The 27,641-nt window shown below is 46.1% G+C and overlaps 1 long non-coding RNA gene and 1 pseudogene across 1 annotated transcript in view; one reads left to right on the forward strand and one right to left on the reverse strand.

Moving 5' to 3' along the window:
- Positions 1 to 18,995, forward strand: part of LOC110342888 — a 46,023-nt gene extending 27,028 nt beyond the window's left edge. Inside the window, exons 2-5 of the long non-coding RNA XR_005877779.1 lie at positions 4,025 to 4,103; positions 10,668 to 10,746; positions 12,478 to 12,634; positions 18,784 to 18,995. This is a non-coding gene — a long non-coding RNA (uncharacterized LOC110342888). The remainder of the gene's footprint in view (positions 1 to 4,024; positions 4,104 to 10,667; positions 10,747 to 12,477; positions 12,635 to 18,783) is intronic.
- A 7,255-nt stretch (positions 18,996 to 26,250) lies between these two features.
- On the reverse strand, positions 26,251 to 27,125 carry LOC121140694 (annotated as a pseudogene).
- Between the last annotated feature and the right edge of the window lie 516 nt (positions 27,126 to 27,641).

The raw sequence follows: 27,641 nt of genomic DNA on the forward strand, positions 1-27,641 counted from the left end.
GTGACCTTCCCACAGGGGTCTCCTGAAACCACAGGAAAACACAGGTATTTACACTATGATTCATAACAGTAGCAAAATTAAAGCTATGGAATAGCAATGAAACTAATGTTATGGTTGGGGGTCAGCACATCATGAGGAACTGTGTTAAAAGGACACAGCACTAGGAAGGCTGAGAACCACTGCACTAGGACATTTTCTTGATTAATGACCGATGGAGAAAGCCCAGTTCACTGGGAACAGTGTCATCCCTGGGCAGGTGGTCCTGGATTCTACAAGAAATGAGGGGAACAAACCACGGGGAGCAAGTCAATAAGCAGTGTTCCTCTGTGGGGATTATTTTTTTCTCTGTTTGGGTTTTTTGTTGTTGTTTTGTGTTTGTTTGTTTGTTTGTTTTCTGAGACAAGATCTCCCTACGTAGCTTTGTAACCTGTCCTGGAACTAGCTCTTGTAGACCAGGCTGGTCTCAAACTCACAGAGATCCGCCTGCCTCTGTCTCCCAAATGCTGGGACTAAAGGCATACGACACCAATGCCCGGCTCCTCTACAGTTTCTGTTTCAGTTCCTGCCTCCAGGTTTCCGCCTTGAGTTCCTGGCTTGGCTTCGCTCAACTGACTGTGACTTTAGATATGTCATCTTGACCCATTGAGGAAGAGGACTGGGGGTGAGAAGCTAAAGAAGACAGGTAGCTGGGACCACGAGGTCTCGCACAAGCTGATGACATAGGCCAAGCAGGCTTACCAAGAAGTACAGCATCTTATACACTGTCTGCAGGGAAAAAATGTCCAAGGTCAGCAGAGAGCTAAGTCAGGCCATGCTGGCAAAGAGAACACACCTTTGATACAGCTGCCTTAGGATGAATAACCACAGCCCTCCAGAAGAAACAGTGGGGTTCCCAGGTCCCAACATTTTAACTCCTTTAAGTCCCTGGTTCCAGGCCCAGACTGGAACTTGCCAAGTCCTCTCCTGGACAAGGACACAGAACTACTGTTCCCTTTGTCATTTCATCAGAGCCTCTGAGAAAGTTTTGGGTTGGTCTGACTCCCAATGTAAGCCAAATGCTTAATTTCTTTCCCCAAATCCTCTCGGTCATAGTGTTTTCTCACAATAATAAAAGCATAACCAAGACAGGGTCTTACAAAAATAATCCAATGTCTTTTAAGCCCTAAGTAAAAGTATGCTTTCAAATTAAAGCTATTTACTCCATAAGATTATTTGTCTTTACAGCAACACAATTACAAATGTTTCAATATTTGTTGTTGTTGAAGTTTTGGGGCACGTGTGTGGGGGGTGTCTCACCTAGTTCAGACTGGTATGAACACTGGGCATAGCCAATGATGATGACCTTGGACTCCTGATCATCATGGTTCCCCCTCCCAAGTTCTGGTATTGCTGGTGTGTTCCACTGTTGTGAGGTGTCCACCAGACAAGGGTTGAAGCCCATAGAAAGTCTTTATTAGCTGCCTGGTGACTACATTGGGTGTTCAGGACCTGAGTGCAGTTCCAAACCTTTCTCGGGTGGACTTTTAAGAACTAAAGGCACATCCTGGGTTGACACACCTCAGTTAGCAAGAGTAGCAATTCAGAAGCCAAACTATAGAAGCCAAAAAGCAGGGCCAGTTCGTTTAGGGACTTCCCCAGAACTATGGACTTTGATGGATTAGGTCTTTGTTCTCACTTTGGCAGGTGTTACTGCTTGTGTTTTGGTTCCAAGTTCTGAAAGATGCTTCCATCATGGCGTCGGTTGTGCTAAGGTCTGGGGGCCTGTCATACCATCACACCTAGCAAAAGTGAGTTGCAACGATGGAAGAACCTACACAGGAAAGCAAGGGCCTTGATGCTGCAGCTGTTAGTGAGAACACAGCCCTTCCTAATGCTCTGTGGAGGTTTGAATAAGAATACTCCCTCCTGCCCCCATATATTTGAAAGTTAAGTCATCGGGGAGTGGCACTATTTGAGAAGGATTAGCAGGCGTGGGTTTGTTGGAGGAAGTGTGTCACTCTGCTGGGTCCAGTTCTCTGTTCTCCCTGTGGCCTTCAGATCAGGATAACTTCTCAGCTGCTGCTCCAGTTTCTTGCTGGCCACCATGCTCCCTGCTGTGATGGTAATGGACTGAGCCTCTGAAGCTATAAGAAAGCCCCTAATTGAATGATATTCTTTTTAAGTGTTGCCTGAGTCGTGGTGGCTCTTTAACAGCAATGGAACAGTGACCTTTAAAATATACATGGGTATTTATATTTGGTTTGAGTGATATATTGATTTTTCTTTCTTTCTTTTTTTTTTTTTTTTTTTTTTTTTTTTTGGTTTTTTGATACAGGGTTTCTCTGTACTGTTTGGAGGCTGCTGGAACTAGCTCTGTAGACCAGGCTGGCCTCGACCTCACAGAGATCTGCCTGCCTCTGCCTCCTAAGTGCTGGGATTAAAGGTGTGTGCCACCAATACCAGATGTATTGATTTTTCATCTAAATGATACTATGTTTTATGTTTGTATGAATCCATTACTGTAACACATGCCTGAACTAATCAGCTTACAAAGACAAAAAGTTAATCTAGGCCGGGTGGTGGTGGTGACACATGCTTTTAATCCCAGCACTCGGGTAGCAGAGGCAGATGGATCTCTGTGAGTTTGAGACCAGCCTGGTCTACAAGAGCTAGTTCCAGGACAACCTGCAAAACAATACAGGGAAACCCTATCTTGGAAAAAAAAAAAGTTAATCTAGGCTCCAGGCTTTGGAAGCTTCAGTCCCAAGATTTCCTAGCTAGGAGGTCCATCACAGCAAGTGGAGTGGGTGCTTTGCTTTGTAGTTGAGATGCAAGAGAGGAGAAAGAAGGCATTGGGTTCCCTCCATCCTCTTCAAGGGTGAGTCCCCAGTGTCTTAACTCCTCCCACAAGTCTCCACTCTTAAAAGATTTCCACCATCTCCCTGTGGTGCCACACCTTCAAAACACAGACCTCCTGAGACCTCAGTGAATCAAGAAGAGTATAGCAATACTTTCATATTTCTTGTTTTGTCATTAAGAACACATTTGAAATGATGTGTGCTGTTATATGTCTGACCCGTGAGTTCTACCTGCTGCAAAGTCTGTGCCTGGGCAAATGATAGGTGGCCACCCTCCCAGCCACAGTGGGCGTTCCCCTCCTGGGGAATGTGTGGCAATGTCCTCTGGCTTCATGCTCAGCACTGAACAGCTGAGTCAGAGGGTATCTGCGTGTTCAATCTGGCTAAGTGGTGTCTGAAAGGCTCTCCAGAGAAAACACCCTTTCCAGAGTTTTCCTTTTGTTCTGGCTGTGTCAGGGTGAGCAATCAGTCTTGTTAGCTCCATAAAGCAAATTAGGTAGTTCCTCTTGCATTCTAGAACACTGTATATTATACTGGAAATAGTTGTTCCCTGAAAGCGGCAGTGCCAGCCTCTTGGTGCCAAAGTCCATTTGCAAAAAGCGATTTCTCTCAAGCAATTCTTTGCTGGCTACTAGTTCCAGTCATTTTTTAAAAATGTTTTTCGAGCTGATATTGTTACCCAGCAGCAAGAAGTGAGTGAGGCATAAAGGTGTGAATTTTTGTTGTTTATTGCTTGGTGGTTATTGCTGTATGGGAGGAGGAGGCTGCTTGCTCATGTTTGTTCTGTAACGCATGGACCAGCTTGAGGTTGCTGCCCTCATATGTAGATCATAAGCATTCAGTCTCTTCACCCCAGTTCTTTTCAACAATCTCTCTCCCCGCTCCCTTCTTCCTTTCCCCCTCTCTTTTTTTTTTTTTTGTTTTTTTGTTTTTTTGGTTTTTTGGTTTTTCGAGACAGGGTTTCTCTGTACTGTTTTGGACGCTCTCCTGGAACTCGCTTTGTAGACCAGGATGGCCTCGAACTCACAGAGATCCACCTGCCTCTGCCTCCCGAGTGCTGGGATTAAAGGCATGCGCCACCACCGCCCGCCATTTCCTCCTCTTTTTAACTGATGGCAAACGTAGTCACATACTTTAGGGGCAATCATTGTGTGTGTATATATCAGTTCTGGAATTTTCTTCCATAGGAGAAGTTTGCTGAGACTGACAAATGACTCCTTGGAAGTCATGAGATCCTTTAGAAGTCTGAAGCATTCTGACGACACAGTAAGTTTTTGTCTTCGTCCTCCTCCTTCTCCTCTTCTTTGAAATTTATTCCCAGCACTGGGGAGACAAGAGGCAAGTTATCTGTGCGTTCAAGGCCATCCTCATCTACAAAAGGAGTTCCAGGCTAGCTGGAGCTACATAGTCAGAATATATATATTAAAAAGTCACTCTAAAGTTGTGCTTACATTATGTTTTAGTGACTGTCCTATTGCTGTGAAGAGACAATGTGACCAAAGCAACTCTTATAAAATATAGCATTTAATTGGGGATTTGCTCACAGTTTCAAATGCTTAGTCCATTATCAGCGTGACAGGAAGTAGACAGGCTTGGTACTAGAGCAGTGGCTGAGAACTTTATATCCTGATCCTCAGGCAAGGTATGTGTGTGTGTGTGGGGGGGATGAGATGGGAGGCGGGGAAGGGTTGGGATGGGGGGCGGGAGTGGGGAGGTGGGGTAGTGGGGTGGTGGTGGTAGTGGTGGTGGTGATGTTGGGCCTGTCAAAAGCTTTTGAAACCTCAATTCCCACTCTCAGTGACACACCTCCAACAAGGCTGCTCCTACTAATCCTTCCAAATAGTTCATCAGCTGAGGACTATGCATGCAAATATATGAGCCTGTGGGGCTTTTTCTCATTCAAGCTACCATATATTACAAAACTTCCATCATCTGAATCCCATTTCAGTAAATGGATGTAGAGGCTGGGACTAGAGAGATGATGAGCTGATAAGAGCAACTAGTGACCTCACAGGGGACCCAGGGTTCAGTTTTCAGCACTGAACCAGGTGGCTCACAATCATCTGTAACTCTAGTTCCAGAGGATCTTATGCCCTTTCTTGGCCTCTAGAGGCACCAGACATGCACGTGGTACACATCAACGAGAAAGCACACCACCCCCCACTCCGCCCAGACTCTGGCTCAAATATTTGAATATTTGGTCTCCAGTAGGTGGAGCTGCTTGGGAAGGATTAGGACATATGGCCTTGTTGGAAGAGATGGGTTTGCGGTTGTAAAAGCCCATGGCATTCCAGCTAGCTTTTTCTTATGATGTATGCTCTCAGCTGTTTGCTCCAAGTGCCACACCTGCCTGCCTGCAGCTATGCTCCCTGCCATGATGGTCACCAACACTAACTCTATGCAGCCATGAGTCCCCAATTAAAGGTTTTCTTTTATAACTTGCCTTGGTCATGGTGTCTTATTACAGCATTAGAAACATAGTTAAGACACAAGCAAAGTACACATATACATATATGTAAAATTAAAATAAAATCTTAAACAAAACTGAAGAGAGATCAAGGAAGACATCCAACATTGACGTCTGCCACACACACATTCTGGAAACATTCCTGGTCATGTGATCTGCTGCCAGGACCTTTTTAATGTTTGAAAAGGACCCTTCCTATTTGTAAATACCTATTTATAGAGGGTTTTGTTGTCTTTAAAGTTATGACTATTTAATTTTCAAATACAAAAACTGAGTTTTCAGATTGTCATGCTAAATTTAGAAATCTTGTTAGATTTTCTGATAAAGCTGATGGAATAAGGGGTCTTCATTTTTATTGTCTTTAGATACATGTCAACGTAAGCCTATTTTAGCAGACTAAATTCCCTTGAACATTGGTCCCCCTCACAAATTTAATTAAGGTCCCTTAAACATTCCCAACTTCACTTAGACATAAAATACACTTAATTTCTTAAGTGCTTCTAATGTTTGACAATCGAATTTATGACCTCGCAAATGAAGCCTTCTTGGGTTTGGCTAATGCTTGGACAGGAGTCAAGCTTACAAATGCAGCTCCCTCTGTGTTCTCCAAAATATTTTAACACTGGTTGACTGTTTGTTCATTGTTTACAAATGCAGCTCCCTCTGTGTTCTCCAAAATATTTTAACACTGGTTAAATGTTTGTTCATTGTTTTTTATGCTTTGCAACTAAAGAATCACAGGCAATAGCACCTTTCAAACTCCAGTGACAAGTCCCATCTAACCGATTTTCTAATCTGCCATCTTGGTTACCCTGCCTATTAAGCCCTGAGTAGACAGTCCCGGTGGGTACAGAGCTGATTCCTGGCTTGGATGGGAAGCTATTAGCCCTTGACCTTTGCCTTGCTTCTTCATCTCTACTCACTTTGAGTCTTTCAGAGTTGGAGGAGCTTATCCACCACAGGGAGCCATCCCATAATACCTTGCAGCTTAACAGGGCAGGGTTAAGCCCTCATGACCACGGTGTCATCAGGATTTACAATAGGGCCCAGACTTGCGGATTTCATGTGACTACTATGGATGAGTTTGTTGACCATTCTTGTAGCTTGCTCTCTCTCTCTCTCTCTCTCTCTCTCTCTCTCTCTCTCTCTCTCTCTCTCTCTCTCTCTCTCTCTCTCTCTCTCTCTCTCTCTCTGTGTGTGTGTGTACATGTCATAGAACCCAAGTTTGGAGGTCAGAATTGATCCTCTCACACCATGTGAGTCCTGGGGATAGAACTCAGATCATCAGGCTTGGGGGCAAGGCCTTTATCCTCTGAACCATCCATCTCCTTAGCTTTCTGCCTTTCTTTTTGAAACACGCTCTTCCTCTGAACCTTGCTAGAGCTTGCCAATTCTGACTGGCCAATGAGCCCATGGGAGTCTCCTGTTCTGCCACCTAAGCACTGGAATTACAAGCCTATCTCCTACTTTTTTACATGCGTTTGGGGCCTCTAACTCAGGTCTTTACGCTCGTACAGCAAGCACTTTACTGGAAGCCACCTTCCCATCTTATTTTTGTAACGTTTGTAAAGGACTTTTTGGGAATCTCTTCTGAGTTGCATGTAACATATTTGGTGGCAGATTCATTTCCTCCTCTTGTCTGGTGTTTGAATGCCTTCTGTTGTCTGAGTCTGGCCATAATTTAGGGACATTTACATCTTTATCTTCTGATCTCCCAACCGTGCATTACAGCCCCTGGCTGGCAGCAGGATAGCAGATGTGAGTCCATGTGGGAGGAGCCTCCCACTGCTCCCTGCAGATAGAATCTCCGATGCCTAAAGAAAGTTTGTGCCCATGCAAATGAATGGATACATTTGCTGCAGAAGCAGAGGGAGGCATGAGTCAGTGCTTTCTCCTCTGACTTTCCTTCCTGTCCTTGCCCTTGAAGGAATGTAGAATTTGTACGAACCACATGGGACAGAAGAGACGATAATGTCTGAACTCTAGGAATGCACCCCAGCGTTTCCCAGGAGGGGAAACCAGATTTGGATTTGAATCTTGTCACTACAACCTAAGGCACCCATGACTTGAGGAGCATTTTTTGGCATTGTTGATCCTATTTTTTCAATATTGAGCACTTATTTCTAGAAGTCAGAAATTATAGCTTACTCTAATGGCTAGTTTGCCGTGTGTGTGTGTGTGTGTGTGTGTGTGTGTGTGTGTGTGTATGTGTGTGTGTGTCTCCTCTTTACCTTTGCTCCAAGTGGTATCTCCTGCAGAGAGCCAATCCACAGGACTTGCAGAAAGATTTATTTATTCTCCCTGTTGGTGACAGTACTTGGGTCCCTGCTCCTCAGCCGTTGGAACTATTGCTGCAGGTACTCCTGCACATGAATGACTTTCTTGTGCAATGTGTGTTCTGTGGACGTTATAGAGACAGTTTTGTATGAGGGATATTTGTGCTGCTGGTAATAAAGACAGAGCCACAGATACTTGTGTGAACCAAAGTTCCCAGAAACAAAAGCACCATATTTATGTTAAAGATTCTGCAAGGCTAATTGATTAGAATTCTGTGACTTTAGACAATCAAAACAATGCAGACCCCGAGTCAAATTGTCTTGATTATTTTAGATCTGATACTAGCCATCCATTGCCCACCTCTGAGTTTAATTTAGAGTCCCAGTTATCATTAGGTGAAAACTCAAAATTTATTAATAGGTCACTAACTGCCACCAACTGAAAAGGAAAACTTGTCATCAGAGCATCGAACGACCACAGCAGATCTCATTTTGTTGTACCGTAATTCACCTACCTGATGTCTCACCCAATGTGTTTGAGAAGCACCTTGATTGGTGTTGTCCTTTTGTTCTGTAACACTAAAAGTTTCATTATGTGTTATTTTGGGCAACCTGAATTTGTGTCCCTGGGCTGCAGTCATTCATATTTGGCTGCAGAATAAACCATGTCTTATTCCCCATTGAGGTGAGCACTGTGTTTTGTGTGGAAACATGTGAAGAGTAGGTCCCACATGGGATGGTGACATGTGTCCTCAATCGGGCGAAATACCTCTATCTCAGCATCATGTGGGTGGGAAGGGTGGGTGGCTAACACGTGGCAGCCTTCCTTGCTCTTGGACTCTATCACGGATATGAAGAGAACTAAGGACTGAGGGAAGGATGTCTTCACACATCATCCATGTGGACACAGACTAAGGGCCGAGGAAGAGGAGGTCCCACCCAACCCTTCAGAACCAGAGCACAGTGATCTCAGACAGCAGTCAGAATAAGCTAGAACTAGGACTCGGAAGTGGGGAACGGAACAAGCTGGCCAGGGATTCCGACCCCATCACCTCTTGGTGATTTGCACTAGGCAGTTCTTGCTGCAGGGGGCATACAGAACGGTAGCAAGGCTTAGCTGAGTCTAACTGGAGGGGCCCCGGCAGAGGGAGCAGGGTTCTCTACTCAGTGCCTCTCCACAGCACCTCCCCCGTGTGACAGAGGCATCCTGGGTGTTGACAAGTACTTCCTAGAAGGGCCAGGGTAAAGGAACGCTGAACGGAACAGTCTCTTACCTGTTCCGTCTTCCACCCACTGTGTGCCCTTTGGTGTTTTATATCATTTTAGGGAATCCTATTCTTCACTCATGTTCAGGAGCAAGGAAAGGGTTCCTGTCTGTGCACAAGCCACATTCCCACTGGAGGAACACTCTTAAGAAGCTGTCCCGATAGGAGAAATCAGAGCCACAGAGTCCCAACGGAAAACGAGGCTCGGTGGCTGGCCACTCAGGAATCCCTTTTCAAGAGTTCATCATTTAATAAGGATAAGGATGTTGGTGTCCATGGTGGTGCAGAACTCTAATCTCAGCACTGGGGGGAGCGGGACAGGGCATCGTAAGTTTGAGGCTAGCCTGGGCTACTTAGAGTGAATTCAAACGAGCCGGAGGTACATAATGAAAATTTTTCTCCAGAAAACGAATGGAAGGAGGGAGAGAGGGCGAGAGAGAAGGGAGGGGGGAAGGAGGGAGAGAGCAGTGTGCCTTTGCTTTACATTGTTCGGCCTATGAGTTCTGGGATGGTGCACACGTAGGAAGCTCTGAGGAAATGTGATGTCACTTTATTGAGACCCAATTAGTGCTGAATTATATATTTGTTGTAGGTACCCTCAGAGGCCAGAAGAGGGCATCAGATCCCCTGGAGCTAGAGTTACAGGTGTTTGGAAGCCATCCGAAGTGAATGCCGGGAAACCAGTGGGTCCTCTGGAAGAGCAGCAAATGCTCTTAGCCACTGAACCTGGTAGAGCCTTACCGCTTTAAGTTGAGAAGTAAATACAAAGAGTAGAAGTTGAACAGGGCTAAAAGCCCAAGAAGTAAGTACACAAAGCTCTTTGAGGCCTCTCTGCCACGCCAGAAGGTCAGAACGATGGTGACATCTGCCTAGCGGAATCTGGAAATGTTTCCCTTGTTTTCACGAGCACTGTGTTAACTCACACGGGACTTACCCTCTTGGAATCTTTTACAGCGTGTACAAATCTTAACTTGTTGGTATAGATACCATTTATGCATCTTTTAATTTTCCCTGCTTTCCTTCCCATGTCTTTGGGTACACTCCTCTCAGCTCCCTTCTGTGATCATCGGGTGGAATAACAAAATGGAGAGGGACTTGGAGGTGGGACAACTTGGAAAACTTCCTCAGACATGGACCCCTGGAGGAGTGACAGCCCAGCGCATGCGTTTTCCTGGAGCTAACTTGTGTTTTTAAAGCATGAGCTGTTGGAGAATGGTTGACTGTTGTTAGGATACAGTTTATATACTGAGTCTAAGAATCATTAAAAGATGTGAGGAATTGAACTGGGCATCGGAGAGGGCTGGGGAGGCTGGTCAGGCAAGCTCACTTTTGGGAACACATTCATTTTGTAAAGGTGTGAAGACAGGAATGAAAATAATATTTTATCCTCTGATACAGCTAGGTGTTCAAAGGCTACAAGAGGGCCTAAGATGGAGAGACTTTGTCTGGTCCAAACGGATGTGGGATGGCTTTGTGGAAGGTGGGGCATTAGCGCTGAAGCAGGTGTAGCGTGTTGGCAGATGGAGATGGCTGGGTCGGAACTGTGCTGTAGGTGGGAGGAAGACCAGAGTGTGCATACAGAGCTGGGAAGGAGCCCAGCTAGCTCTGGGATGCAGGCCTGGCAGGGATTAAGATGTGTTCCAGGCAAAAAAGACCATGCTGTGAAAAACACAGCAGTGGATCCAGACGGGGTTGTAGTTGCGTCACAAAAGTTTGATTGCCAAATTAAAGGAGTTTAGAGGCCTTTCTGTGAACAGATCTGGGGTAGGGAGCAGTGAACAAAATATTTACCAGGGGAGTAACACCAGATTTCTATGTTCAGGAGATTAATTTAGCCATCAGAAGTTGTGTGGATTCCAGAGGCTCCTGGAAAATGGCGAGTGCACCAGTGGACATACAGGGTGAGTGAGTTGGGCAGTGTGCACTTGGTGCTTGGGGACTGAGTGTGGACACACTTGTCACTCAGGCTACCGTGCCTACTCTGTGTTGCTGAGTGTTTCAATAGCCCTGAGGGACATGGACATATTTTTAAATGTTAGGTGTTAAATTCAAATCTAACACACACACACACACTCACACACACACTCACACACTCACACACTCACACACTCACACTCACACACTCACACACTCACACACTCACACACTCACACTCACACACTCACACACTCACACACTCACACACACACTCACACACTCACACACACACTCACACACTCACACACACACTCACACACTCACACACTCACACACACTCACACACTCACACTCACACTCACACACTCACACACTCACACTCACACACTCACACACTCACACACACACACTCACACACTCACACACTCACACACTCACACTCACACACACACACTCACACACTCACACACACACACTCACACACTCACACACACACTCACACACTCACACACTCACACACTCACACACTCACACACACACACTCACACACACACTCACACACTCACACACACACTCACACACACACTCACACACACACTCACACACTCACACACACACACTCACACACTCACACACACACACTCACACACACACACACTCACACTCACACACTCACACACTCACACTCACACACACACTCACACCTCGTGGGATGAGGCTGTGGACCAGTGGTAGTGTGCTTCCCCGGCATGCACAAGCCCCTGGGCACCAAGTATGCTTTCCAGCATCACAAACAAAACAACCACAAAAAGCAAACAAAACTACTGGGCAATAAAAAAAATTCCTCTTAAAATATATGTAAGAAGAAGAAAGTTAGTTGACTTAGAGGGAAAACCTTAGCAGGTGGAGAAGCATGGATCCCAAAGTCAGCCTGACAGCGACAGGTCACGACCAGTCTTGTTTCTGAATGCGACAAAATTTTCCATGTCCAGTTCACCCAACGCTGGCATTTTCAGCCTTTTATCTCCAGTGATGCATGAAAAGTTCCAGCTAAAGAGATTTTAGGATTAGAGATAAAAGTGGAAAAAAAGCTTCCAGGATCAAAACAGCCCTAGCATACCAGGGTGGACCTCGTGCTCTGGGAAGGCTTGTGCAGTGAACCTCCTCTCTGGGAAGGCTTGTGCACTGAACCTCCTCTCTGGGAAGGCTTGTGCAGTGAACCTCCTCTCTGGGAAGGCTTGTGCACTGAACCTCCCCTCTGGGAAGGCTTGTGCACTGAACCTCCTCTCTGGGAAGGCTTGTGCACTGAACCTCCCCTCTGGGAAGGCTTGTGCACTGAACCTCCTCTCTGGGAAGGCTTGTGCACTGAACCTCCTCTCTGGGAAGGCTTGTGCACTGAACCTCCTGGGTGAACTGCTTGGGAGGAGAGGTAGCTGCGAGCACCATCCTCCTGTCCTGTGACAGTTGTTCACCCGGGAAACCATCCTAGACAATGGATGCTGGAGGTCTTCTGCCCTGGTGTGCTTTTGCTGACTTCCCAAGCACATTCCTGATGCCTCTGGGGCAGGGACACTGATGGGAACAAGAACATTTTGACTACATACCCATGTGTCCCTTTTATTTTTATTTAATTTTGGGACGGGGTCTAGTGTAATCCAGCCTGCCTTCTCACTCTCTATATAGTTGTGGATGACCTTGACTTGTTTTTTTTCCAGGACGGAAGATTGAACCTAGGGCTTCGTGTATGCTAGGGAAGCACTCTTCACTGAGCTACAGTCCCTGCCTGACCTTGAACTTCTGATTCTCTGGCACCCACTTCCTGAGTTCTGGGTTACAGTCTGGGGATGGACCCCGCGGAGTGGTTCAAGCTAGGTAAGCGCTCTACCCATGGAACCACACGTTCTTAGCTGCCTCTTGTTCTTCTCAAATTATTCTGTATGATAGACATGTCCTTTCTGATCAAAATGTAAATACAAATGCTCCAAGGTACAAGGGGTTCATATCCAAGCGCTCAGTGTGGAGTCCTCCGTACCTCTCTATTAATACTCTGAGCATTTGCCTCTAGTCTTTTCTGAACTTGCACAAAGATACGCTTGATGACAGTAGACTCAGATTAGGCAAACATTGTCCTATCTTCTTGGACCATTTATGGGGGTTTCATGATCATTTCCCCATGTCATTCTGGATTCTCACCAACACTTCTTTAGGGGTGATTTTCTCACAAATGAGGAAACTTTCTCGGTGTCCTTTATCATCTTCCTCTCATGGGGAACTTGCGTAGTCTTTTGCATTTCATATACAAGCAGATTGCTCATTATCTAATCAGTTGCGAGTTCCTTGAGAAATAACCCATCCTAAGAACAGTAACACAAAAGAAACGCAGCTCTACTGAGATGGGATTTACACAGTATAAAATTCACCTTCAGTGTACAACTCTGCCTTTATTTTTTTTTTTGAGGCAAGGTCTCTCTTTGTAGCCCAGACTGACCTCAGATTCACTAAGCAGCCCAGGCTAGCCTTGATCTCCCTATGTTCCTTCATGTGTGTGCATGTGTGCATGTTTGCATGCACACACGAGTGTGTGCGTGTGCATGTGTGTGTGTGTGTATTCACATGGCAATGTAACCCTAACAGTGACCCGAAAGGGAAGAAACTTCCTACCAGCTATTGCCCATCCCCCATGGCTATCCAACTCCACTTTTTTCTCTCTGGCATTTCATTGGCTGCAAATAGAATTTCAGGATAAAAGGTGACTGTGACTGGTTTCGTTCACTTAGAGAGATTTTCCAGGTGTGCCCATGCTGCACCCCATGGAACTTGGAGGAGAGTGGTGTGAAAACAACTGTTCGTTCTTTTCATTAAAAACCAAGACTGAGCTGGGTGTTGGTGGGGCACACCTTTAATCCCAGCCTGGTGTGCAGAGCGAGTTCCAGGACAGGCTCCAAAGAAATACAGAGAAACCCTGTCTCGAAAAACCAAAACCAACCAAATGAACAGAAACAAGACTGTTGTGTCATGGTTCTGACAGATGTGGTAAAAATTGATTCTTTGGGGAACCCATTTCTAGCCCACCTTGCCTCTTCTCCAGATCCCAGGATATTTTAACTCTCTCATCCTTCACCTCTTCCTCTCTCCTCCTTCTGGGCTAGTTCTTAGGGTCGGGGGCCAATAACTGTGTTTTAGGGAGGAAAGTGTGATGGGGGAAGTTGGGGGCCAGTGGGTAGTGGGGATGAAAGGCTGGAGACAGGAAAGGGGTTCAGAGTTAATGCAGAGGAATGTGAGGTTGAGTTGGGAGACTGGCAGTGAATACAGGCTAACCGGGTCTGGGGACAGTAGAAGAAATGCCCCCACCCCTTGCTGACGGTACGGTGTCCAGGGAGCTTTGGTGCATGGCACTGCCATCACCCAAATGGGCAAATCGAAAAGGGAACGTGGGTGGTGATGCCGAGAGATTGCAGACTCAGTGAATGAAGGCATCAAAGAGAGACAGATGCGTGATGAGGTATGGGAAAGATGAGCTGAGCATCGAGCAGGGACTGGGACAACACAGGGAGGGATTTCCAGGCTCTGAGGGACAGCTGAAGCTAGAAAGAGGAGTGAACAGAGGAGGCGAGGGAGGAGAGAGACAGGAGAAGGGGAATCGGAAGACGCTGTGTTGGGAGGAAGAATCGCTGTCAGTCCAGGGAAGGCAGAGGAGGTGGCGGGGGGGGGAGTTCTGGGGGGCCTCCCTGAGACAGGTTTCCTGGGAGCTCAGGGCTGAGCTGCAGTGAGGCCTGGGCATGGGTGATTAGGAGGTGGGGATGAAGGCACCTAGTTCTCAGAGAGCTTGACCAGCAGAGGCCAACTCAAGGGAACCAGTGGGCAAGAAGAGTCTCAGGGGTTCGGCACTGGCTGCTGTCCTGATCATCTCTACATGGAAGCAGGGTTCTCTCTTTTCTCTGGGGTGGTGGGGCATCTCAGCGGGTGGGGGAGGTGGGAACAGCCCTACCTTCCCCCCATTGTCTAAAGACTAGACTGTGGCAAAGCTTTTCTTGGAGTGGGGGGACCGCCTACTGACTATTTGAGAGTGATGCTCTCAGGAAGGGAGCCAGGCCACATGGGCTTGTAGCAGAAGGCATCTAGGTGACATACAGGCTGCTGAGCTAGACTATGTCACTGATACTGTGAATTCAGGTTTCCAGCCCTGTGACAGACACCTAAAATAACCAGCTTACATAGATAAAAGGTCTGTTCTTGCTTGTTTCAGTCCATGACTGATTGGTCAGGTCTGGTGTGTGTGTGTGTGTGTGTGTGTGTGTGTGTGTGTGTGTGTGTTCCTCAATTGCTTTCCACCTTATTTTTGGAGACAGTGGTTTTCAGTCAATCAGGAGCTCACTGATGCGGCTAGATTGGGCAAACCTCAGGATCTTCCTGTCTCCAGCTTCCCGTTACCAGGATTATCTGCATTCAACACTATATTGACTATTATATATTATGTTATTATACATAAGCTATTCAGTGTTCTTTTTAAACTGTATCCTTGGGCATTCACATTGAGAAGGACCAGGGTGTTGCCTGGGAATGAGTTTTTGCTCTGCTATTGTGCATGTCGCTTGTGGTTTTGGCTGTTCATCAGCAGGGCATGCTTTTAGTTTTGTGTGGGACAGACCCTGCAAATGCATATTTGCTTTTGCAGATTAGAAGAAGCTGTCCTTAGATGCAAGGACAATGACCTCTTTTGAAGAGTAGTAGGGAAGAAGATTCATTTTAAAGTCACTTCATGCCACAAAACTGCAAAGCAAGGTGTGCCCTCTGATAAGGAGCTGCTGATTGCAACACGGGTGAAGGTTGGCAAAGCTGTTTCATGAACACGGCATCCTAAGTCTACAGGGGAGCTATAGGCACAGCTCATATCTTTCCTAGAACCTATCCAAAGCCAAAGATGAAACATCCACTACAAGACACTGTTAAAAAATAACCTTTCACCAGGCAATGTGGCACGTGCCTTTAATTCTACCACTTGGGAGGAAGAGGCAGGAGTTCAAGAGCAGCCTGATCTACGTAGTGAGTTCCAGAACAACCAGGACTTTATATAAAAAATCTTATCTCAAAAGTAAATAGGTAGATAAATAAATAGATGTCTTTCATCTTGATGTTTTCCACTAGGAATGCTTGCTTTGGAATTGCTGTGCCACACTGCCACCTGCTGGTCAGCATTCAGCACAGCTTAGGTCCTTGCTAGTGACCACAGTGGTCTCTTCCTATTTAGGAGCTACATGGCCATTGCCTGATACTCCAGGGGTAGGCTCAGCCTTTATGTAACTTATGGCTTACTCAGTTCTCAGAATGCTCTTTGACATTAAACACACACACACTTAACAAATACAAACCCAGGTGTGGAGAAAGTATATTTTAGGGTAAGAAAAGGAAATTACGGTAAGTCATACATTTCTGAAGACTGAAACTATCACAAATAGCTCACAACACAGAAAGACCATTTTAAAAACACCAACTGCCTCACGCACCTCTTCTAACAGTCTTTCCCCTATATAAAAATTCTTTGTCTCTACATTTAAAGGATAATATGCAGGCTGGAGAGACGACTCAGTGGTTAAGAGCACTGAGCCTAAACCGACACCTAACTGCCTGTAACTCACTGACTCCCTCTACTGGATTCTTCAGGCATCTGCACTCACACTTGTACATGTCCACACATATACACATATTTAAACATTTAAAAAAATGATATGGCAGCAATTTTTATTGCAAGAACAGGAAGTCAGTCAATTCAAATTTCCTTCTGTCCTGGTTCATCAACACTTGTTTGTTGTTTAGAGTCAAAAAGAATCGCCCCCAGATTATAGTGCATTGGTAGCATGTATATTTGGAGATTTGTGGTCAAATCTGGGGACATGGCTATCATCCATGCACGGCTTCAGGATGTCATCTGGTGTTCTTGTGCAGTGCCTAATCCTGAACTCTAAACCAGCTGTACCTATCAGCTAGTCCATGCCAATGCCTATCTTGTAGTATTATTATTAGCTTTTTTACATTTACTCCTTTTAGGTTTTTGGGAGGTAGCACATGTGTATAGGTGGACACGTCATGGTGTGTCTGCAGAGGATGGCTGGTGGGAGTCAGTCCTCCCACCCTGTGGACTCTGGATTGATGGGTTCAGAGGCAAGGGTCTTTATTCAGGGAGCCATGTGAAATTAGTGTGAAATTTAAATATCCGCAGTGTTCTTCTGATGATGTATGCTTCCGCATTAATGGAATCATCCAACAGTCCAAAATCTATGGGTTGCCCTCTACTTGAAATTTATTTTCTTCTTGGTTAATTATTGCCTTTGGGATGTTCTGAAATTTTTCATTTGCAATTTGCTTCTTAATGTCAGGCTAATTTCTCCTGACTAATCACTCTTGCCTTATGTCTTCGTAGTAATCATTTTGCTTCATATCCCACTGGCTTTTTTTCTGCCATAAAAAATTCTCAGCTCTTGAGTAAAATGATGAGAAATAATATTTGTAGCTCTTAACCTGATTTACGGCCCTCCCTGCAAATTTCCAAATCACAGCTAAAGCATTCTCTAATCAATTTTTTTCTTCTCAGAATCCCAAAACCATCTGCAATTACTCCAGTGACCTTGTCATGAGAGAATGTGAAGGGAAGTTGAATGTCTGAACCAGTTGTGGTTAAAGTATCTTATTTTCAAAAACTCCATGTAAATACGTGATCATGCGAACACATTGCTGGGTCCCCCAGAAAAGTCTTTAGCCACAGGAGAACTGCCACAGTTCATTGAAGTTCCTGTTCCCCAGGAGGTGTCAGGATTTGGGAACAACTGCAGCCTATTCCTTCTGTCTGTGTGAAAAACACAGTGTTGCGACTTCCCTTCTCCCCCACAATATGCATTAGAAACAACTAGAAAATAAGAGACTGGCTTAGTTTTGCTCCTGTACTGATTTGACCTTGGTTACATCAAGAAGCCTGGAACATCTGATGGGCGAAGCCTGTGGACCTCATACATGTTGCATGTGTAACTAGTTCTAAACCAATGGTTCTCACTCTGTGGGTCGAAACCCATTTGGGGGTCTAATGACCCTTTCACAAGAGTTGCCTAAGACCATTGAAAAAATATAGATACTTTTATTTATAACAGTAGCAAAATTGCAGTTATGAAGTAGCATTGAAAATAACTTTATGGGTGGTGTTACGGTATGTGGCTTGGTAGTGGGGACCTTAGCTGATCCCATGGCAGGACTAACACGCCAGGCAGACAGAGGTTACTTGGGAAGCTTTATTGGGGGAAGGGAAGGGAATGGGAAAGGGACGGGGAGGAGGGGAGAGAGAACGGGAGAAAAAGGGAGAAAGGGAGAGAGAGAAATCTGTTTCAGAGAAAAGGCAGAAAGAGAGAGGGAAAGTAGGTGGGGCTTGTCTCTTAAAGGAACCTTTGCACCTACATAAAGAGCCAGGTTACGGCCTGCCATGCACACAGGGGTGGCACACTCTGTTAGGTCCCCAAGGGGTGGGGTCAGGTTTGCCTGGATGATAACAGTGGGAGGTCACCACAACATGAGTAACTATATTGAAGAGTTGAAGCGTTGGGAAGGTTGAGAATCACTGGTCTAAATTGAAGCCAGGAGCGATTGCACATCAGAGTTTTAAAATGCAAGCTTGTTATAGTTAGTTATTTGTAACTGATGTGATCCTCTTAATATGTGTACTATTTGGTTGGAAGGTCTGGAAAGTTTAAGTCTTAGCTAAAGGGACTGATTTCTGGAGTCCCAGTCTTGGGTCTACCAGTATGAGAGCTTTCTGGAGTCCCAGTCTTGGGTCTACCAGTATGAGAGATTTCTGGAGTCCCAGTCTTGGGTCTACCAGTATGAGAGATTTCTGGAGTCCCAGTCTTGGGTCTACCAGTATGAGAGATTTCTGGAGTCCCAGTCTTGGGTCTACCAGTATGCTGCTGCAGTTCTCTTGTTTGGCTTGGTGTAGCCCAGGTTGACTCTGAACTTTCAGTCTTCCTGTGTTGGTCTTACAGATGCTGGATTACAGGAGTCTACCGCCACACCCAACTTTGCCTATGTACACTCTTCTGCTATGGATACAGTTTCCTTACAGTCCTGCTCCATGCTCATTATCAGTGACTTAGTACTGTTAAATTAATACTGCGTGCATGTATTCATGGGCACAAACATCGGTGTGTTGTTGGGCATTTTTATGGTTAAAAATTTGCCACACATTTATTTTTAAATAAAAGCCTTTCTTTTCTTATGATCTGCTTTGTATTCCTCAATGTCATTGTCACTTGGAAAATACTACATTGCCACCAGCCAGTTCTGAGTCTCTGGTTCCCCACCCACCTTCCCCAGCAGAAGGCCCTGAGCTCTTATGCAAATCCATTCCTGCATCCATGGAACCTGCTTTACATCTGAGAGGGCTCTGGAGGGAAGTGCCAGGATTCTCCCTGCCACACACCATTTTGTGTTCCTTCAGTGTCTCCAGGACACTGGGGAGCAGAACAAAGGAGTTTGCTGGGCTGTGCTGTTCCACCCCAACACTGGACCCACTGGGGTAGTTAGAGTTCCTCCCATCCCATGAGCCTCTTGTTGGAGCTGGCTTTGGTAACCAGCCAGTGGAAACATACCTAGGGTACTGATGCAACAGAACCCTCAGCCCCCATTGACCGGGCGTGCTTCTTGCCTGTTAGATGACCATGTTCAAGTCTCCCCAGGATGGACTGATGGCTGGAGAAGGAGCTACTAATCTGCTTTATTCACCTCTCACCTTCTCGTTCTGCCCCTGGCACGCCACCATGCATGAGCTCTGTGGACACAGACAGCAGCTGGGACCTGCGGTTTTCTAGGACAGGGACCAATGGCTCACAAGGTCCTGCTCATTTAACACCCCCGTTCCTGTGTGGTGTGGCAGGTGCTCTCCATAGTTTTGGATTTTGTTTCCTCAGTGAGCAATCAGTCAGATTCCCTCTGCGTTGTCGTTTTCGTGGTAGGCATTTCATTAGAATCTCACAGATCCCGAGGCAATCTCAGACTCTCAAAAGATTCACTTACGCATAGCTCTTTGATTTACTGTTTCATGTCTTTTGCTTTGGCTCACACTGTGTGCTCGCACTCAAAGGCTGTGTGTCCCATAACCCTTAAAATGCTCACTTAACTGCAGAGGGCCGATTGCAGGCGAAAAGAATAAGCAAGGTTTGCCCAGCATCTGAAAGATTTGTGTCAGAGAAGTGTACCACGAGCTCGAATGCCTTACCCTAAAACTTCACATGCATTTTGCACCCAGCCTGTAGTAAAATCATGATACAGCTTTTAGGTTCTGTTTGAAATAAGAGTCTGTGTATCTGTGTGTGGCTGTTTGTGTGTGAAAGTGCAGCTACTCTCAGAATCCAGAAGAGCGTGTCAGAACCCTGGGAGCTGGAATTCTGGGAGTTCATTCTTTCACACTTAGCCAAACCTGGCAATGAAAAATTGTGATAAGGGCTTTCCTAGTCCAGCACTTTACCAGTCTGAATGGATTGTGCTTAAAGTCACATGGTGTGATGATGATGACATTTGCAGACTCATAAAGGTAAAACAAGCCAGGAACACGCATGACCACACTCCTTATCAGACACTGTTGGTACAAGTAAGTGGGTCAAGACCCAAATGTGGGAACTGTAAATAATCTCCACTTCACAGGGACGTATGCTTCATGCAATAACATATTGCCGATTCTAATTTCAAAATGTCATAAAACATTTTTTGTGAAATAACTGAACAGCTATACAGAATGGTAGGAAGTATATTATTACCAAATGGGAGGAAGTATATTATTACGGTGTGTACAGTTGTGTATAAGGGCAACAACTAGTGTAAGAGTGAGGGTTTAGAGTCTTGTATGATAAAAAAACAATCAGTAATTCCAAAAAATTTCAAAAACAAGAAAAAGGTTAATTTGGAACCAAACATCAAAGCAACAGCCCATGAGGTGTTTGTCTCTGGAGAGCAGGAGTGCAGATGAGAAAAGGGGGCGGGGCTAAGGAAAGGGGCTTCACCCTCACTGTGTGACACTGAAACCAGACACTACAGGCAGTGACTGGTCCCGGGCAGGTCCTGAAACTGAGGTTTGCCATAGTGATTTTCCTCTTTGAAAGATTTAAACATTCCTTCGGTTTAACCACAAACTTATTTTAAAGTTTATCATGTTTGGGTATATGTGTCTCTGTATGGCTATGTGCATGTGTGGGTGCAGGTCCCTTCAGTGTCCAGGAGAGGGCAGATCACTGGAACCTGGAGTTACAGGTGGTTGTGAGCCTCTTGACATGGGTCCTGGGACAGTAAAAAAATTGCTTTTTAATTTTATTTACTTGTTTTGAGAAAAGTGTCACTCTGTAGTCCAGGCTGGCTCTGAGCTCATGATCCTTCTGCCTCTGCGTCTTGAATACTATGAATGAAGATGAGCATAATAAAGTTTTAATCATCTTAGTTGGTTTTCAGTGAGCATGCATAGTGAGTTCATTATGAGTATAGGCTGTATATACAGCACTGTTTTCTGTAAGGTCTTGATGACTAAAATGAAGCATATAACTCATCACTAGAAAGATCACAGGCCAGCATTTGAAATGCTCTTTTTTTCTCCTTAGAATTGTGGTAAAAACAAAGAGAGTAAATGTCGATGGACAACCTGATTCATAGAGTTCCATTAACTTCTCTGAACACTGCAACCAACTTGAATGGTTGAGAACACGTGGACGCCTTATTCCCATTTTGCAGGGCGGTGGTGGAGGCTACTTTCAGGGATGGCCACTCCTGTGAACACTAGGGATGAAGATGAAACTACCTCTCTGTGTCCAGCAGCCTACGGTGAATTCATAGACCCTGTGTGTGTTGGCTGTTTGTGCAGTTCCTGTAGAATGATCCGGCCAGTGCTCACACGAGGAATAGCTTAGAGATGTTTCTTTCTTAGTTCATGAGCCAGATGTCAGAGTCCCAACAGCAGGTCTTTAACCCCAGTGTTTTGCTGCTGGGAACAGAGAGAACAGCTCCCTGGAACACCTCCTTGTGAATTGCATCACACCAGGTCTGAAGAACAACTGGGAGAAACTGCATTTTGACATCACCTGGAGCACAAGTGGCCACTGCTACCCCCCTGGAGCTGCGTGGGGCTCCATAGCCTTCACCTCTGTCTTAATGGCTCTAGGAACACCCTTATGTTTCTGCATTGTGGGGTCTCTGTTGTGTGAGATGTAGGGTGTTCCCCCATAGAGAGTTGACAATAAATGTCGCATCTGCTACCGTGTCCTTTTGTTAAATCCCCCATCTTAGTGTCAAAGAGTATTTGAGAGTTGCTTGGCTGAATTTTTAAAGGTTTCTGTTGGGTCTGTGATTTGTACCAGAAATAATTTATACTGAAAACTGAGTGTGGTGGTTTGAATGGAAATGGCCCCCATAGGCCCATAGGGCGTGGCACTGTTGGGAGGTGTGGCCTTATTGGAAGAAGTGTCACTGGGGGTGAGGTTCCAAATGCTCAATCCAGGGCCGGTGTCACTGTCTTTTCCTGCTGCCTGTAGCCCCAGATGTAGAACTCTCAGCTCCCTCTCCAGCACCATGCTGCCTGCAAGACACCATGATTCCCACCATGATAATGGACTAAGTCTCTGAACCTATAAGCCAGCCCCAGTTAAATGTTTTCATTTATGAGAGTTGCCATGCTTGCCAGGCAGCGGTGATGCATGCCTTCAATCCCAGCACTGGAGAGGCAGAGGCAGGTGAATCTCTGTGAGTTCAAGGCCAGTCTGGTCTACAGAGGGAGTTCCAGGACAGCCAGGGCTACACAGAGAAACCCTGTCTCAAAAAACAAAACAAACAAACAAAAAGAGTTGTCATGGTCTTGGTGTCTCATCACAGCAATTAAACCCTAGGAGAAACGCTGAGAAACACAGAAACTGAAGACACTTTGATACTGATTCAAGAGAAAGGCATTTTGAAATATTCTGTGTCCTGAAGCTTTGCTAAATATGAGGTAATTGACTTGCTCTCTGTATATCTCACTCAGTCACGCACTAGGGGGCTCTCTAGGTATTTACAGAGCCATGCACTAGGGGGCTCTTAGCATCCACCATCTAGTGAAGCCAACATCACAGTGTGCCTTTGATGTGTCTTCAAGACGTGTTCAAGGGCTCCGTTTACCTACAGCCTCCGCTCCCACTTCAGATTCGCCATGGTCTGCCTAGAAAGTGCCACTCAGTGAAAAGGCAAAGAGGACTCCTTCTAGAGCAAGGCCGCTCTCCTGCTCAGCTTTGCAGAGAACTCAGAGATCATGAAGGTCACAGGCTCTTCCTGCCCCGCCTTCCCTTCATTAGTATGTTCAGCTGTCCAGTGTTATGACTGACCCCACCCAGGCCCTCCTGTTCTTACTTCTGCCCACATCTTTCGTGGTTATTTTCCTTAAAGATCGCTACCACTTGTGACTCTGTCTTGGCCTGTTTCCTAGGGACCAGTATTGGCCCACCCTCTGAGGAGGAGGTGGTAGAAGAGGTAGCTGAAGCTAGATGTGGTGTGGTGGCATATACCCACAATCCCAGTGTTTGGGAAGCTGAGGCAAGTGGATTGCAAGTTTAAGACTAGCCAGGGGTACATGAAGAGTTCCAGGCCAGCTAGTACCTGCTGAGACCCTGCTTCAATAAATAGAGGGAAGGGGAGGGAGAGGGAGACTCTACAAAGGGCAGGGTGTGGGGCAATGACTTTGGTGCTGGCAGAAGAATGTTCCCAGTTGAGGCGTGGCAGCAGGGTGAGCATTGTCTCTGGTGTCCCATGCAGAGAACATTTCTGCTCTAGTTGATTACACAGCTTTGTTCTCAGCTAATGTTTCTGGAAATGTGGCCCCAAAGTCAATCGCTGGTCAAAGCTGGGTTCCAAACTCAGTTTGCTTTGCCTTTAAGGCTCCACTCTTAACAGCTGCATCATGTTCCCCTGTTTCCAGTGTGTGGCGACTGTACTTGTAATCTCAGGTGGAAATCTGGCAGAGGATCTGGGAGTGGAGAGACTGGATCCTGCCTGGAAGCCCTGGGGCAGCTTCATCTTCCGGGGCAGGGGGTCTCTGGTTCATACTGTGGCTGGTTCTCTTTCTTTAAAAAACACTTTTAAATGTACATCTATTTACTTATGCTGTGTGGTGGCCAGAGGGCAACTTGCAGGAGCTGGTTCTCTCCTCCATCCTGTGGGTTCCAGGGATGGAACTCAGCTCATCTGGCTTGTTGGCCAGCGCCTCTAGCCATTGAGCCATCACACCAACTTTACTTACCTTCTTTTTCCTAAAGGGATGCAAGATAAAAGACTCAATGGCATTTTGTGTGTGTGTGTGTGTGTGTGTGTGTGCGTGTGTGTGTGTGTGTGTGTGTGTGTGTATGTGTATGTAGTGTGTCTGTGTGGTGTGTGCAGTGTCTGAGTGTGCATGCAGAGTCACAGGTCAGTGTTGGGTATGATCCTCAGTTGTTTTCCACATTAGTTTTTGTTTTATTTTTTGTTTGTTTTTTGAGACAGGGTTTCTCTGTAGTCCTGACTGTCCTGGAACTCCCTCTGTAGACCAGACTGACCTCAAACTCACAGAGATCCACCTGCCTCTGCCTCTGAGTCCTGGGACTAAAGGCGTGTGTCACCACTACTTGGCTACTCCACATTAGTTTGGGAGACAGTCTTTCACTGAATCCTTGAGTTCATTGATGTGGCTAGAATGGTAGCCATTAGACCCCCCGGGATCCACCCATCTCTGTACCCTCTCCTCGGTATTGCAATTATAGCATGTGCAGCTGCTCCCGGCTTTTAAGTGGGCTCTAGGGATGCAAACTCAGGTTCTTGCGCTTGCATGGTAAGCCATTTGCCATCTCCTTCACACCTTCATTTAGCCTTTATGTCTTAAGCTCAGAGGAGAGCAGCTATGCTTGTATCAAGGAAGGCCATGCTGGGGAGGGGGGGGGAAATGGACACCATCTTTCCCGAGGCTTCCCATGCTTCTGCTGTCCACACAGAGTCCTGCAGTAGCAGGCTTGCTTTCTTCCTTGTGCTGGCTCAAGGATCTGTGCGCCCTTCCCCTTGGGGCTCAGCCACTCTCTAGAGCATCTCTTATCCAGAAGAGGAGTGAGGAGGAGAGAAGCAAAGCTTTGTAACCTCCTGTATACACTGTCACCTCTGCAGCAGGTGCACTCTGGTTCCTCCCCGCAGTGAGAAGTAGTCACAAAGGACCCCAGGGAGATGCCAGTTACTTCTCAGTGCTGTGACAAAATACTAACAAAAGCAACCTAAGGGAGGGAGGGAGGGAGGGAGGGAAGGGAAGGAGGGAGGGAGGGAGGGAGGGAAGGGAAGGAAGAAGGGAGGAATGGAGGGAGGAGGGATGGAGGGAGGAATGGAGGGAGGGAGGGCATGGTTATGGGAACACTAGGTAGCATTGCATCTACAGTCACGGAGGAGAAGGATGAAAGCTGTTAAGTCTCTTCTTACTCAGTCTGGGATCCCCTCCCATGGGTTGGAGCTGCCCACAGTTAGGGTTAGTGTTCCCGCCTCAATCAACCCATAGAAAACTTCCTCACAGACATGCCCCAAGGTTTGTCTCTGTGGTGAATCTAGAGCAGGTCAGGTCTCCAGTCAATATCAACCTGGACATCTAAGTAGGGTAGTCCCCCGTCTGCAGCTCCTTTCTAGTAACATCTGTATTGGATGGGCAGAGGAGGACAGCATCGTATTTGTAGCTAGGTAACCTTGTCTGTCCTGGGAAGCTTCCACCGTCTTTCCATCCCAGGACAGACACTATCTACACGGAAGGGACTTCAGAAAGCACACCCCACTCTCCACACTCATGGACTGAAGCAGATTACTCTTAATCAGAACTGGTGACACCATGACATCTTCAACTGAAACTGAGTCAGGAGCCATCTTTTCTGAGAAGCTCTACCTTCTTGTCAGAGACATGTGAATTTTTTTTTACTAAAATCAAGTCTTTTATATAACTGTATAGATGTGATCCAAATGTGCCTACTACTAGTTTTTTTTCCAAAAGAAACATGCAATAAATGAGTAGACTACAATTGCCATTGATATGAATGGACTCCCTAGGTTTCCCCATGGGTTTAATTATAGGCCACTCACAGTAATAGCTTTTTGGTATCAAGTGTAGTATGATATTAAGTCATTTCAGTTCTTGCATACGTATGCTGTACTTCGGGCAGATGATGGAGGAAATTTTGCAGCATCATGCTGTTCAGCTAAGTTGCACCCATCTTCCTCCTCCTCCTCCTCCTCCTCCTCCTCCTCCTCCTCCTCCTCCTCCTCCTCCTCCTCCTTCTTCTTCTTCTTCTTCTTCTCTTTTGGTTTTTTGAGATGGGGTTTCTCTGTATTGTTTTGGAGGCTGTCTGTAGACCAGGCTGGCCTCGAACTCACAGAGATCTGCCTGCCTCTGCCTCCCGAGTGCTGGGATTAAAGGCGTGCGCCACCAATGCCCGGCGGCACCCATCTTTCTAAACAGCATCACTATCCATGTCCTCATCCTTATCAGACTTCACACTTCCAACTTCTGGTGCAGTAGCAGTCTTTGAGCATACCACCTCAAAATTTTCATCTTCACCTTCTTCCTCACCACCAGACGGTTCTTCCTCTGCTTCCCTCGACCATCTAATAAGTGGCTCTGCTTTGGCAAGCTCTTTTGAGACGTATTTCTCAAAGGCCTCTCAGAGCAGCTGATGGTGACCTCTTCTAAAAGATCTGCATCATACAGCTCCTTCAAGATACCCTGGAGATCAGCCGAACCTGATGCGTTGCTGCCACCCACTCCAGACCAGGAGGAAGGCTCCGCTGAGCCTTTTTGTTGCTATGCCAAAGTCTTAGGAAATGGTGCCTGTTTTTCTTGATTTGCTCTCTTATCTCCTCATTAAAGAGAGTGTCGAGCCGGGCGGTGGTGGCGCACGCCTTTAATCCCAGCACTTGGGAGGCTGAGGCAGGCGGATCTCTGTGAGTTCGAGGCCGGGCTGGACCGATAGCCTCCAAAACAATACAGAGAAACCCTGTCTCGTAAAACAAAAACAAAAACAAAAAAAAAAAAAAAAAAAAGAGAGTGTCAGTCAAAACAGGAGGTCCGGTGGCTTCTACATCTGGCCTTTCTGCTTCAGCAATGGTTTATCAGAAGAATCAATAATGCTCCTTTCCTTCTTTTCCTTGACAAAATTCACAGGATGTTAACATGCTCTTCCCAAATCGCCTCTGAGTGTCAGAACTTTGGCATGCTCACTGATTTCATTCACTCTGTGCCTCTGAGCTTCGTTAGTTGTGTCCTCCCCCAAGCCTCCTCCTCTTCTTCCACAGTGTGTGGAGGAGGATGAATTTCATTTGTTGGTAAAGGTGGGAGATGTGGGAATTTTGATTTGAGTGATCATCATGATGACAGAGAGTGTTGGTGTCCTCTAATTAGGAAGTTTGTTTATTGTATCACCATAAACAGAACTGTGTAAGTGGACTTCAAAGTGAGGGAAGGGAGTAATTGAGTAAATTATATGTTAATTTAAATTATTGAGTAAATTAAATTACTATGCCATGGAATTACTACGCGCATTAAAAATCATATGGAATGCCGGGCGGTGGTGCACGCCTTTAATCCCGGCACTCAGGAGGCAGAAGCAGGTGGATCTCTGTGAGTTCGAGGCCAGCCTGGTCTACAGAGCAAGTTCCAGGACAGCCATGGTTACACAGAGAAACCCTGTCTCGGAAAAAAAAAAAGATCTGGCTTGGTTTATGCTTTTCTTGTTTTGGAGAGATGACTCAGTGGTTAAGAGCACTGCCTGCTCTTCCAAAGGTCAAAGGTCCTGAGTTCAATTCCCAGCAACCACATGGTGGCTCACAACCATTTGTAATGAAA

This window comes from Mesocricetus auratus, unplaced genomic scaffold (assembly GCF_017639785.1).
Source record: "Mesocricetus auratus isolate SY011 unplaced genomic scaffold, BCM_Maur_2.0 Super-Scaffold_100006, whole genome shotgun sequence".
Lineage (NCBI taxonomy): Eukaryota > Metazoa > Chordata > Mammalia > Rodentia > Cricetidae > Mesocricetus > Mesocricetus auratus.